This window comes from Ceratotherium simum, chromosome 10, assembly GCF_057802395.1.
Source record: "Ceratotherium simum simum isolate JZ-2026a chromosome 10, ASM5780239v1, whole genome shotgun sequence".
Taxonomy (NCBI): domain Eukaryota; kingdom Metazoa; phylum Chordata; class Mammalia; order Perissodactyla; family Rhinocerotidae; genus Ceratotherium; species Ceratotherium simum.
The window spans coordinates 65,405,324-65,419,619 of NC_141909.1; the positions used below are offsets into that span (position 1 = coordinate 65,405,324).

The following is a 14,296-nucleotide window of genomic DNA, read 5'->3' on the forward strand; positions in this document are numbered from 1 at the left end:
ACCCCCCACCCTCACATCCCCCCGTCTCTGCTCACACCCCCTCCATGTGCTCCCCTTACACACTGTCAAAACATAGACATTATCTGCATATTAATGCAGAATTAGGATCACATTACCTTTGGTTTTGCAATCTGTTTTTTTTTTCATGAAACCATATCATACTTGATATGATTTTTGGACAATCCACAGCTTACGAACTTTTTAGTACATTTCACTGACTATGACTCTAGCATTCATTTTTAACTCACGGAGGTTCATATTTTTTCCTTATAGGCTCAATACTTGCATTCTAACAAGAACTGAGGACAGACAGAAACCTATCTTAGCTCATCCACGTCAGTACAATCTGAGTCCACGAAGTCACACCATGTAGACTCTTAACTGGTGACCATACATCTTATAAACAGTGGTGGAGAGACTTACCACAGACTAGGGCATCTCTGGCATTGCGGCCCCCTGAGGAGGGAGCCCTACTGGTACAGGGACATTTTGCTGGCTCACTGCAAAAATCTCTTCCTAGCCTGTTCCAGAATTCCACAATTATTCCTTCTTTGATTTCAGTGATTGCACTAAAAATGCACATCTTTTCTGTCATCATATAGCAAACTCTAAACTAGTGGTTCTCCCTGGAGGTCATCATTCTCTCACTCACTGGAAGCTTTTTTTCAAAAAGCACAGCCCGCTCGCATCCCTGTGGGGTGAGAATGGGGGTGTGAAAGCTATACCAGAATCTCCGGGGCTGGGGCAAGTAAAGTGTGAAACCTCTCCAGGAGATTCAAATTACTGCACCCCTTCCAGCATTCAGCCTCATTAATTCTTTAGCATTATAATAGGTCATTTATTATATTAGTTACTAAAGGCTGACTAAAGAAGGTTCCTTTGAAGGTAAGTGTATTTGGGGGCAAAGGGACTGTAGAAGAATCAGGAAAGGTCAGAGCTCTCCTGGAATGTGCATGCCAAGAACGGTATTCTAAATACAATCAGCTCTGCCCCAGAACAAGGCTGAAGTTTTGTTTCTCTTGAGGGGGGCGGTGGGGAGCTGGAAGGGAGCGCAAGATGAGATGGAGAAACAATTGACAACCTGTCTTGGAGAGAGGGAAGTGTCCAATCTCTTTGAGGTACAGTCCGGGACCACAGCCATCCCCACCAAGATTTAAGCCAGCGCAGAGAACACCCTCAGGTGGTTTTCCTGTTCTAGCAACAGACTTGCTCTCCACTGACCATACTGCTGAAGCATCTGAAGACTCCAGCTGTCCCAGCACTGCCCCTTAGTTGCTGGGGCAATACAATTTCTGGTGGTTGCCGGCATCACACACACTGTTCACTAAGTGTATTTGGCTCTGCCCAACCTTGGAGAACGGGGATCCTTGAGAGGTGATCTCTTTCCAGAGTCTGAAAAGGGAAATGGTAGAGGGAGGGGCAGAGCCCCCGTTTGGTCCTTACTGTAATCCTCATTTACCTAATCAGCCTCCCAACCTCTCTCTCTGTCTCTCTCTCAATCCCTCTTTCACACAACCCCTTGATATTAGAATAGGTAGGCTATCACCCCTTTCTCCTCCTGTCCGGATTTCCCTTACACAAAACTGCATGATCTGGCTGGCAAAGTCTGGCCCTTAATGTTCTCAAGGTGGAAATAAAGCAATTTACACAGACCTTTATAAAGACAATTGCCTGGCTTGTAAGGTTATTGTCTTGCCATAAAATCCCATTTTTAAATGTCAGAAGCTCTCTTCATTCCTTCTGGAATATTCTAATTATCCCTTACCCCCAGTTCCATGGAAAATATAAACATCATATAGTGTTAAAGGCAAAAAAGAAAAGCATTTTAATAATTTTCAAAATACTGTGCATTCCTAAAAAACTAAACTAAATTATTTTTATTCTTGGGACATAGGCAAGATAACCATTGTATTTTGAGCTATATTCATTTTTTTTCCAACATGAAGAAGTGAAATGACTCCTGTGTTTTTGCTTCTTTTAGATTGGGCAGATACAGAGATGGCATTGATTCTATTTACAAAGTAGAAGGTTCCTCAGAACTCTGTTGATAACTCCTCATTAGCATGGGATTTTTCTGTTTTTTAAGGACCATCATTTAACATCTAACATGGAATTCAGAGATGAAAGGTTCCAAAGAATGGAATCAACACGGCTCATATCTTGCCAAACCACCTACTGTAGTCAACACAATTTGAAAATTAAAAGATGTTTTAGACTGTTTTTTTTTTGGTGAGGAAGATTGGCCCTAAACTAATGTCTGTGCCAATCTTCCTCTATTTTGTATGTGGGATGCCACCACAGCATGGCTTGATGAGCAGTGTGTAGGTCAGCGACCGGGATCCAAACCCATGAACCCCAGGCCACTGAAGTGGAGCATGCGAACTTAACCACTCTGCCACCAGGTCAGCCCCTAGACTTTTTTTCAGGACAAAACTTGCCTTTTTTCCTTCTCAGAGGTATGGCCCAGGGGAATATACTTTTATGTGTTAATATACAGCATTCTTGTTTTGGGTCTGTGAATGGGTATTGTTGACACAAATAATCCATAACCAATCCATAAGTCAAAATTAGGATGACTTTCTTATGAGCCAAATTTGAGGACCATCTAGCCCGGGAGAGTCCTTTCACAAAGGAATGGAGCACTCCAAAGAAGTGTGGGGTTCAGAGTGGTTATATACCATCAAAGAGCATGTATCACATAAGACTGCAATATCCCTTTTACAATAGTCGCGACATTGCCCTGTTGGCACAGCGATTGACGGACACAGCAGGTATCAGGTCTGCTGTGTCCATGGGCGCAGCAGGTAGCAGGTCTGTTGTCTCAAGTTGGGTGGTCACAGGGTGATCACAGCAATCAAATCCCAGCCTAGAGAGAAATGCTTATCCTTAAGGAAATCCCAACGTGGGGGATGTTGCATCCTTATCTTAAGGGCATTTGTTCTTGCCTTTGGGACATGTTAATTGCTTAAAGCAGATATACAATGCATGTTCAAAGGCCACAGGCCCTTTTGGAAAAACAAGGTCAGGCCGAATTAGTTTTACAAAAATGGCTTCCTCATATGCTCCAATATATCCTATTGCTTGCCATTTATTTACTGGTATCATGGCCTTCTACTCTCAGGCTGGATGTGTTGGTGGAAGTGGACCACTAGCAGCAGACGCAGCAGTAACAGCAAATGTCCAAACAAACTAGTTACTGTTGGTACATCTGTGAACTCTACAAGGTTCCATATTGACCTCAGTGTTCCCAGGACCTCAGTGTTCCCAATATACACAGACAAGTTTAGTACTGTCTTGAGTTAGCTTTGTTTAATGCTCTTTGTTAGGAAACCATGCTGGTCAGTTGGGGCAAGCTTCCAGGTCCAGGAGGGAGGGTGGGCTGATCCTTTCATGGAACCTGCCATTTCTCATTTATTGAGTTTCTGAAGACAAAAATCTCTCTCAACCTATGAATAGTGATGAAGTGCATGAACTGGGAACCTGTTTTAGTTTGGGTTCCCTCAAAAGCCTGCCATGAGACAAGGATTGGGTGTAAGCAATTTTTTTGAGAGGCTATTCCAGGAAGTACTCTGAGGGAATGAAGTGAGCTAGGGAAGGGAGGAAGGCAAATACAAGTTTTGTTAATAAATAATTTACTGCCGTGGGCCACTGGGGTTCATTCCCACTGAGGACGCTCTAAGAAACTTGTAGAACACATCTCAGAATTATCTCATTAAAGGACAAGGAAGCGGTGATATATCCACCAAATCCTATTCCTCATTGGTTGAAAATGTCTGAAAAAATTGTGAATGAGTTTGAACTATTAGTGGATGTTTCACCTAGCCCATTTATCCAGGCGAGCTTTGTCTTTCATTGTCCATTGTTATTTTATATGTCTAAGTTGTAGAAAATAGATAGTAATGCAGATAACTCTTATCCATAGACATGCAGTGAATACAATTGACTATTACCTGTGGATATTGACCAGTTTTGCATCTATCTGTACATTCATCTCAGCATTGTTTGTCTTCACATATATGAATGGCGCTTTGAATTCTCCTTTGAACCGGTTGGAACATCTTATTAGTTACCTCATCATACAGTGATTTAAATAAAATTTTTGACACTTGTTCATATTATTTTTGTATGAAAGTCATGATTTTACCTTTTTTTGGGAAAATTATCCTTTAAAAAGAGTAACACCCTAGGGCATTGACTCCCTGACAGTTAGCACAGCCAGAGAAAGCCCCAGGAGAGACATAGGAAGCCTGTGGTATTTACAGGCACTATCTGCAAGTGATCTTTTGGGTAGGTCAAGGGGATGAGTGGGGACCAGCAATGTCTGCAGTAGAGACTTAGCAAAACTTTTAAAAAGAGCACCTTTCCTACTTCCCAAGGCCAGCACTCATGTCTGCTTTGCACCTCCTTTCAAGGATCTCTTTTTAGTAAAGTCACCTTGGATTATGGAATAAGAGATTATGATTTTTCAGACGTCTTTCATAGCCATATTCATTTACTTTATCAAAAGCAGAAAATCTTTTATGACATAAAGTCTCCAGAAGGTAAGAACCTTATAAACCAGGTTGTTATTCTCATCACTATTGTATCCCTAGCACCCTGAACAGAGTCTGGTACACAGTGGGTGCTCAATAAGTAAGTATTCTTCTGGACACTGTGACATAGGGTGCTCTCTACCAAGGTTAATTGGAAAGTTTTGACTTTTTCTTTGAAAAAGGGAAGTAGAACTCCTCAAAATGGGAAAGTGGTATGAAATGGCACATTTGAAGCCTCATACTAGTACATTCTGTATCACATGTGGTCTCCTGACAATAGAATAATAGGCCGCTGAATATTCAGACTTCATCTGATTGACAGAGATGTTTAGAAAGGCACTGTATGGTTAAAATAAGCAGTGAGATTCATAGTTATCACCACTGGAAGGGAGAGATGCTGGCAAGCCACTTCTCTGAGCATTCTATGGCTTCTACATGATATCTCCCAATTCTATGAGAGTAGAACAGTCCTGAGAGAATTACTTAGTTTCCCTAGAAAAACTTAGTTCACCTTAATCTGTTCCATCCACTGGGGTACCAATGCTAAAAACTACACTTCCGAGACCCCTTTGCAGCTACCGTTACAGATGTTTATTAAATTCATCCCATGAAATGCACAGGTGTGTGGCTTGAGTTTCGAACTGAATTAAGTGGGAGAGAGGCAGCGGCATGGGACACATCCATTTTGCTAGTGATGGATGATCTGGCAGCAGAGCATGGTCCGGCATCCAGTAATTTGGGTGGTCACTTCTTCATCCCCAGATAGCAGCTAAGGCAGTGTATTGCCGCAGCTAGAACCGGCAGTAGCAGCAATTGCAGTAGTTAGGCTAGAGAGGCTGCAGTAACAAATGAATTTCAGCGGCTTCACACAAAGAAGTTTATTTCTTTCTCATATAACAGTCCTGCAGGGAGGGGCTCAGTAGGCTAGCTTTCCTCCATATGACCTTTCAAGGACCCATCTCAGCATGTAAAAACCTTTCATACCTCCATGCTCCTTCCCTGGACTGGAATTTCCATGCCAAGGATTACCTTGAAGGTCCACGTCTTCTTTTCCTTCCATTATCTTCTCTTACCTCCTATTTGTACCTCTCTCTCCCTTGGAGATATCAAGCATTTCCATGATTTCAATGGTATCTTCTATGCATATGATTAATTATTTTCTATTTCTCTTAAACTCTAGATATAAATTTCCCACTTTTAATAATTGAACTTTGTATCTTACTTCAAACCAGCTCATTTCCTGTTGTATTGCTCTGAGTGGAGGATGGTTACATTTACTGGGTATACCTTTTACTAACCAGGGCATACAATATATGCTGTTTACTTCCATACTAATTGGGGTAATTAAAGCTAACTGGTGCAATAGTAAAACACCACTATCTTAGTGAATTAAAACAAGAAAGATTTATTTCTCACCATTATGAAGTTCGATTTGGGCCAGGTGACTCTCCACTCGCTTGTAGCAACTCCATCTGGAACAAACAGCTTTAAAGGCTTTTGTGTTGGGAGGAGAGGGATGGAGGAGCACATGTCACTTCCATTCATGGTCCATTACCCAGAACTGGTCACATAATTCCAACCTAACTGCAAGGGAGGCTGGGGAATGGAGAGAGGCATGTGAAATATTTGATGATCACTGACTTTGTGTCATACTTATTTCCCTAAATCAGATTAAGCCTGCTCTGAGCCCCCACCTATCTTTCTTCCATAGGATCATTCAAAAATTCCAAGCTTCTGAAGCCCCAAAGTGGGGTTCCTTCATCCCTGGTTGTCACAATTTTTACCATGCTCCTCTGGGGATTCCATGTTGTTGAGCACTGGTCCCCAGGGTGTGATTGCTGGGCTGTGCTGCTCCTGGTGGGCCCCGAGCCTTCATGGAAGTCCTCCCTACTGGCTGCTGACTCAGCATCATGCAGCCATTCCTCCATGTAAAGGCTGTGTACACAATTGGGACCCTGGTCTTTGCCTTTCTGCCCCATGTAGTCTCTATTATTGCAAAAAGCTCAAAATTGCAGTCAGGTTCAGCATTTCTGCTTTCCTAACATGGCATTCCTCTCTATCCCTTCCCTTTCCGGGATCATTAAGATTGATATCTGAGAAGAGAGCCTGGTGGGGTTAAGAAAAGGAGATGTTAAAAGCAATTAGTATTATTCCTAATAACTCACTCAACACATATTAATTAATGGCATCACTCACCCAGTCACCTAAGCTTAACTTGGTATCATCTTCGACCTTTTCCTTTATCTAGCTTTCCTTTCGCAGTGTCCTATTGATTTGGCCTCCAAAACATCTCAATGTTCTTTGCCCTTCCTTTTCTAGCCTCTCACCTTTATTACCTCATACACTAATAGCCATCGAACTTTTTTTCTGACTTCATTTTCCTCTTTTCCAAATTGTCTTGTATATTGTTTTAGTTCATAAAAATACTATTTTCTAACCATTAAACTTTTTGTAAAACTATTTAAATATACCTAAATGTAGAAAGAATACTATATTGAACTCTCATGTACCCATCACCCAGCTTCAAAAGTTAGAAAATTTTGCCCATTTGTTTCATCTACAAAAACATTCCCCCATTTTTTTTTTCCTGGAGTATTTAAAAGAGATTTTCAGACATTATATCATTTAAACCAGTGTGTAACTCTAACCAGCAATAACTATGTGTTATATAATATTATCTAATACTTAGTTCAGGGGCCGGCCCGGTGGCGCAAGGGGTTAAGTGCGCGCACTCTGCTGCAGCAGCCCGGGGTTCGCTGGTTCGGATCCCAGCGAGCACCGATGCACCGTTTGTCAGGCCATGCTGTGGCGGCATCCCATATAAAGAAGAGGAAGATGGGCACGATGTTAGCCCAGGGCCAGGCTTCCTCAGCAAAACAAGAGGATGATTGGCAGATGTTAGCTCAGGGCCGATCTTCCTCAAAAAAAATAATAATAATAATAATACTTAGTTCATGTTAAAATGTCCCCAACTGCCTCAAAAATATCTTTTTTCATGTGGGTTGCTAGAGTAAGAATCCAAAGTTCTCACAAAGAAGGCGTTTGTTTCATAGGCCTCTTAAGTTTCACCTAATCTACAACATTTCCCACTCCTGGTTTCTCTCTTTGCCATTTATTTGTTGAGGAAACTAGGTCATTTGCCTTTAGAATTTCCTCTTTCTGAATTTTGATGATGTATAACATGTTTCTCTATCCCTCGCATTTCCTGTAAACTGGTTAATTAGATCGGGCAGCTTGAATCCATTCAGTTTCAGTTTCGACAAGAGCTTGCATTGCTGGGCTCCTCCCCTTGCATCACATCGGGGGCACACACAGTGTCTGGTGTCTCACTTTAAGCGATGTTAATTGAGTCACCAGTTGTAAAGTTCCCCATCAATATTTCTCATAACATTTTCAGTATCTATTTTGCCTTGACACATTATTCTGAGTTGCAAATGGTATTTTTTTTCCCAATTCAATCTTTCTCCATTAGCTGAAAATCTTTTATAAAGAAGAACTGTCTCTCATCAAACTGTTTGGTCATTCAACAAAAAATTGAGAGTCTACCATACACCTGATCACTACTAAGCTCAAAAAACAATTTTTTACATTGACCACACTCCTTGGTCTTAGCCTGTGACCTCAAGCTGTTCAACGTCCAGCCACAAACTTCCTTCCTATCTCATCTTTCATGTCTAATTAATACATCTAATTGATAAGCTGCTCAAAACTGATCAGACAGCTTATAAATTAAGCCTGCTTTCTGGGTTCTCTTTGTCCAAACCCAACCCATCCTTCAATCCCAATTCTCCCTGAAGTCTTGCTCAGTATACCTGCAGCCCTCTTCATTGTCTCCAGGGCACTTACATGTTCTGGTTATTTACTGACATCTCACGCAACTGCTCCTTATTCCCTGAGGTCTTCTAGAGCTCTTCACATGCTAAGTCTTGCTTCCTCAACTGGACTCTAAGCTCCTTGAGGCCTCTTAGCGGACTCAGTCTTATTCCTTTAAGGGTAACATATCCCTCCCTGATGTGTAAAATGTAGATAACATGGATCTTCTAAATTCAGTATTGAATCAATATGGTAGGTTGCCAACATGTGGAATCCAAATAGTGCTGATAAACATCATGAAATGTCAGAAAGACAATGAGGCTCTACGAAAACAAACAACAGAAGGACCTCCTCACATTTTTTTTTTTCTTTTTAATGAGAGGTGCAGCTTGTAGTTAACAGGAAGAAATGTAATTGACTAGAGGTTTGAAGATAACACAGCGTTTCATCTGGAGAATTTCTGTGAAATTTTATTTCTGTGAATCCAGCATAATACAGGGCCCACACTCCTTCCATGAAATCTCCCTGGATTTTATGAGGTCAATAAAATATCCTAAATTTCTCTAAGCCAGAATGTCTTGGTCTTCTCTAGAAGTCTGTCAAAATACAATCTATTTCCTGATCAAATAGCATATAACGCCATTTATTCCCTCTTTCTAATATGCGTGAAATACCTAAGAAATAAAAGCTTTCTGAAACCAGCTCACAAAATCGTTGAGCCAACCCTGTGGCTTCTTCTGTGTCTTGTCTTTTTATTGTTGCTTAAGGAAATGGTAATATCTTTAGACATCTGCTTCAATAAAAAAATCAGGATTGCTCGACTGGTGCTGGGAAACCTGGAATCTGGGAAATCATGAGATGAAATTCCAGAAGCTTCATTTACCAATGTTACAGAAGAACGTAAACTTGCCCTCACTCTTACAGGGGTGGGGCCCTACCTCAGCCTTCATCTCTGAACCTGTGGGCTCGCTAAATCATCAACAAAAATGCATGGCACTCAAAGCTGAGGCTACTCTAGTCCCAGGAAGGAGAACACAAGCCTGAAATGTTTCCAGAAGCGTTTCCATCATTTTTTTTTTTTTTTTACCTATCAAGATAGAAATTTTTCGGCCAACCAACAAAATTTTTGCTTGCTTGCAACTTTGTAATATCTCTGTCAGAGAAAGAAAAAAACCCTTTTCGGTACTCTAAATCACAAAAGAAAAATGTTAATTGGATGCTATCCCTGTCAATCATCTTAGGTATAAAAGAGCGAGGCAGGCACCTCTAGAGAGAGAAGCACAGGCCACATTATGCTCAGGGAGCACGTCTCTGTGCTAATATTTATTTGTCTGTCCCTCCGTGTAGTGGCAGGGACAGGAATGGGGGTATAGGGATGGTCTCCATTCCTTTTGGAGCTTTAAGTTAAAGAAGAAAGCCAGCTCACTCACAGATTGTGGAGAAAACAGCAATTCCAGGAAATACGATTACTAATTAATGTTAGTTTGGGTAGAAATTCAAATTGGGTTGAAAATCCCTTACGACTGTCTCTTGGATATTTGGACCTTTCATTATTGCCTTATAAAAAGTACTTACTAATTAATTAGGAAGTTTGGCAAGAGAGCCCCCCTGTTCATTGGCCAAAAATTCATTCACTTCAGATTTCCCCTGAAACATTTGAAAAGGCCTATCCAGCCACCTGCTCCTCCCTGAGTCTTGTTCCTCTGCTCACAACTCCTAGAGGACCTGCCATGGCCCGACTGATGGCCCAGCGGACAAACCTTGGGGCCCAGGCCCCCAGCAGGCCTCAGAGCACCTTCTGAGGCCTGGAGGCGCAAGCGCCCTCGAGGGCTGTGAGGCCGCTCGGAGCAGGTCTGACAAGGCAGTGGGAAAAGCCCCTCAGGCTGGCAGGAAGACCCTCGGGCACCCAGAGAGCCTGCCTGACCCTTACCTGAGAAGTTATGTGCCCAACTCTTCTCTCGGGGAAGCGACGGAGGAGCAACTCAGTTTCCTCAAATGAAGCCCGCTAACTGCCGCCCAGGAGCCAGGAGACGGCGTCCATCTGGCCCCGCCCCTGCGTCGACTGCGCCCCTGCCTTGGCCCCGCCTCCAGCGCTGGCCCCGCCCCCAGGGCGCGCTGCGCGAGGGCTCCTCCCGGAGATCCCTCCCGTGGTTCATTCACTCTCTCAAATGGTTGTTGAGTACCAGCCGCGTGTTGAACTCCAGATGCTGGGGACAGGGCAGTGTGTGGGATAGACAGTGTCCTCAGTGTGAAAAGTGCTGGGATGGAGACAGGAAGGGACAAGGAAAGTCTTGCGGAGAAACACTTCTTTCAGAATAAAAGGAAGGAAAGAAGGGGTGGGATATAAGTCTCATTGAAGGTTTCTGGATGGAAAGCTCCCATTTGATGGCTCCTGGTTCCTCTGTGAAGTGGGGGCTCCAGCCCATCAGCTGGGGGAACAAAATTTTGAGGAAAGTGGAGATATGTGAAATAATCTTGAGTAGGATGGAAGAGAGGGTTGACTAAGAAAACTATGATGTAAACTCTGCAAGACAGGAAGCTTCCTGTGCTGGGGTTCACAAGGGCTAAGTACAGTACATAGCACATGGAAGGTGCTTAATATGAATGGAATGAATGAAGTAGTGAATGAATAAATGATTTTGGTGTTGGAGCAGATCACTAGTTGTGACCATTAGTTCCTGATAGCACCAGTATCCTCATGTGTGTGATTTTATCTAATAAGGCTGAATCACTTACTAGAGGGCAGATCTGGAAGAGGCAGGGTTGAGATTTTGCCAGGCGGGAATGATGAAAAGGAAATGGAGTGAAGATGTCTGGGATGTCATTTCAGTGATGGACCTTGAAATCAACCAGAGAGGGAGGAAATGAAGAAAAGAGAGGTTGCTAATGGTTAGAGAGTAGGTGGAAAGGTTGATGGATCAAAGATCCTGACAAAGTTGAAGAATTGGCATATTAAGGACACAGGCTAGAAGGACTGGAGGTTGAGGTCAAAGGGTAGGATATCAGAATATTATTTCAGAAGGCAGAGCTGTTCCTGGAAGTAAGGTCTAGGCCTTTCCATAGCTGAGTTAAGAGCTCTGAGATGAGAAAGTCTATTGAGAGTCTAGGTTACTGGATGGTCCAATCACATGGAAGTTAGGATCTCCCAGAAATTTCCATCCTGCACTGGAATGCAGTGCATCCACATCCCACTCCTTCTCCTCTCCCAGAGCCTCCACAGAATTTGCATCCACCCTTCAATCGAAGTTTGAGAGCCTAAAGGGGCAGCGAAGTGGCTCTGACAGCAGCAGGGCAGTGAGAGAAGTACGTGGTAGATATCTGTTTCGTTTGTTTTTAACACCCAGCCTTGCTTCTCCCATCTGGAAACACTATCTCTATTGTTCTCTGGGAATTAACTACCATTCTTCAGTCTCAGTCTATGTGCAGATATTATAGTTTTCCCCACCGCATCCCTACGCCAGGGGTGGGTATGTGACTCAGGCCTGGCAAAAGAGATGAGCATGTGACTCAACTGGAGCCGCTAAGGCACAGTTAAGGCCTTGTTAAGGCTGATGTTAAGGCACAACATCGAGATGCACATGGACCCTTGTGAATAAGGCACCATAGTTTCAGCTGCACTTGAACCTGGAAGGGTATTGCCCTGAACTTGCTGGCAGCCGTCCTGCCACCATATAAAGTCTGCGAATAAAGCCAGTACAGAAGACAGAGAGCCAAGAAATGGAGAGATGCTGAATCCTAATGGTGTCAGTTGAGCCCTGTGTCAGTGCTTCTGCTTAAAGCCAGTCCTGATCCAGGCTTTTCAGTCACATGAGTCAATATATTCCCTTTTGTGTTTAGGCCATTGAATTGTACTTTATATCGCTTATATTCAGATTTTTCCTCATAATACCAGGGAGTTCTCCATCCCTGGTTCCTGCTTCTGAGCTAGTTCATTAAATGTATATTAACTTCTCTGTGCCTCAGTTTCTTTTTCTGTTAAAGGGGATGAATGATACATAGAATTGTAAGATTAAATGGATGATAAATTTAAAAACATGAATCTGTTCTACAACATCGAGATGCAAAAAAATCACATTAATTTTTCTGAATTAAATTAAATCTGGCTCTTTATCCCCATTTACTGTGGTAAGAAAACACCCAATATCAGTCATTCTTTGGGCCCTTCTTTTTTAGCATGATATACACTGCTTTTAAAAAAACTAAAGAAAGAGCATCTGGTCTTCAGCTCGTCATGGTTGTCACTAGTGTTTTCAAATTCACACAAGATACTGAGTTCTAGGATTCAGGAATGAGAAATTTGATTCTCAGGAATTCCCAAAACCATAAGTTATTTTACAGTTTTATAACATTTTATTTACATATTTTTAATAAGTAAAAAGTTAAGTTTATTAATGTTTTTAAGAAAATGTGGCCTATAAGAAATATTCAAACACTGCAAAATGACTCTGTAAGCATTATTGAAGAACATTTGAATAACAACTTTTGGTGTTCTAGCAAAGTTAACGGTGCTATATGAAATCATATGTGATATGTCAAAACTGCAAAATTAAAGACGGTTTGTTTCCAAAACTTGTTTCTTGGAAAATCATTTTTAGGATTTGCGTAGTGTATACTGTGTTTAAACTTAGTAATTTTTATTTCATTTTCAGGAATAACTGATTGTTGACAGATAGGGCCATGAACACACACTCAACATGGTGACAGCTACACAGGAGTGGTTAGATCGTGACCCCTTTACAGTAAGGAGATAGAGCACGAGTCCCTACACAGGGAAATTATCCACCCCCACCTCACCCCCCTAGTTCTTGGCAGCTCAGACTTTGTCCCGCACTGAGGCATTGCCATGGGTCCTACACTTGCATGATAATCTGCCTTTCTCCAGTCCCCAAAAGAAAGAAGGAACAAGACCCTGCGACTCGGGGACAACAGCCACAAGTTCCTGAACTGCCTCTCAGTCTCCCTAATAAAACCCAAACTGGTTCTTGTGACGCGGGCAGGCTAATTTAGGCTCTGGCTTCCAGTGCCCGTGGAAATTCCAGATGACAGGTCTCCAAGAGAAGAGGTCCTTTCCTTGCCTGGGTCCCTGCCCTAAGCACGAAGACTCGTATTCAATTCTCAGTGTTAGTAACTGCTATGAAGGCTGGCGCTCCAGTCAGCCCAGCGAGAAAATCTAGTCCCAACAGCTGGGCTCTGGGCTCCCTGTTCCCACTCCACACCCAAGATGTCAGCCCATTCGTGCGTTTTGGTTGCCCTGATGTTAGGTGTGGAAAGTAGGGCTTGGTATTGTCTAACTCCAAGGAGCCCTATTCCTGTTGTATTCTGTGTCAGCGGCAACTCCTGGAACACAACTCTTTTTGAAAAACAATCGATTCCAAAGATGTACAAAACTGTGAGTGCTAGGTGTGAGTCCAAAGTATGTTTTTGTAGGTAAATAGTTCCTCATCCCCCCTCTGTTACTTGGCTAACGAGTTTGGTGTTTCCCTGAAACCTCCTACTTTCCCCATGGGCAGGAGGAGTAGGGGACAGGGGAAACAGTGCTGGAAGCAGAGCGAGAGTAGGGCTTCCCTCCAGGATGGGCCCCAACTTCATTTGGGATAAGTCAGTTACTAGCTCCCTTGTGTGTGCAAATCCTGATTGCCTCTTCCCCTGTGTGTCTCCAGAGATAAGCCAACACCTGCGAGTCAGGTATGCCTTGCTGTGTGACTCCATAAGCCCTTTTAAGACATTACCTCTCTGGGTAAAAAGTTTTGGGGCCATGGGCAAATGGGGGAAAAATCATTGGATTTGGGTTCTTTGGTCCTGGCTTTTCCATCTTTTAGGTGACAGCCTCTCTGAATTTCAAACTGTGAGAATCAAACAAAATGATGGATGTGCAATATTGTTAAAGATATTATTAAGAGCAGACATTATTCATCTTGCTAGCCATAAGGTTTGGCTCTCTCTATAGGAAC

At 42.7% G+C, this 14,296-nt stretch overlaps 1 long non-coding RNA gene across 1 annotated transcript; it reads right to left on the reverse strand.

Annotated features, from left to right (window-relative positions):
- Nucleotides 1-1,441: 1,441 nt before the first annotated feature.
- LOC147916150 (uncharacterized) lies at nucleotides 1,442-10,395 on the reverse strand. Its single transcript, XR_015553445.1, has 3 exons — nucleotides 10,276-10,395; nucleotides 5,949-6,128; nucleotides 1,442-5,368 (listed from the first exon to the last, which is right to left on the reverse strand). It is a non-coding gene; the product is annotated as an uncharacterized LOC147916150 (long non-coding RNA).
- Between the last annotated feature and the right edge of the window lie 3,901 nt (nucleotides 10,396-14,296).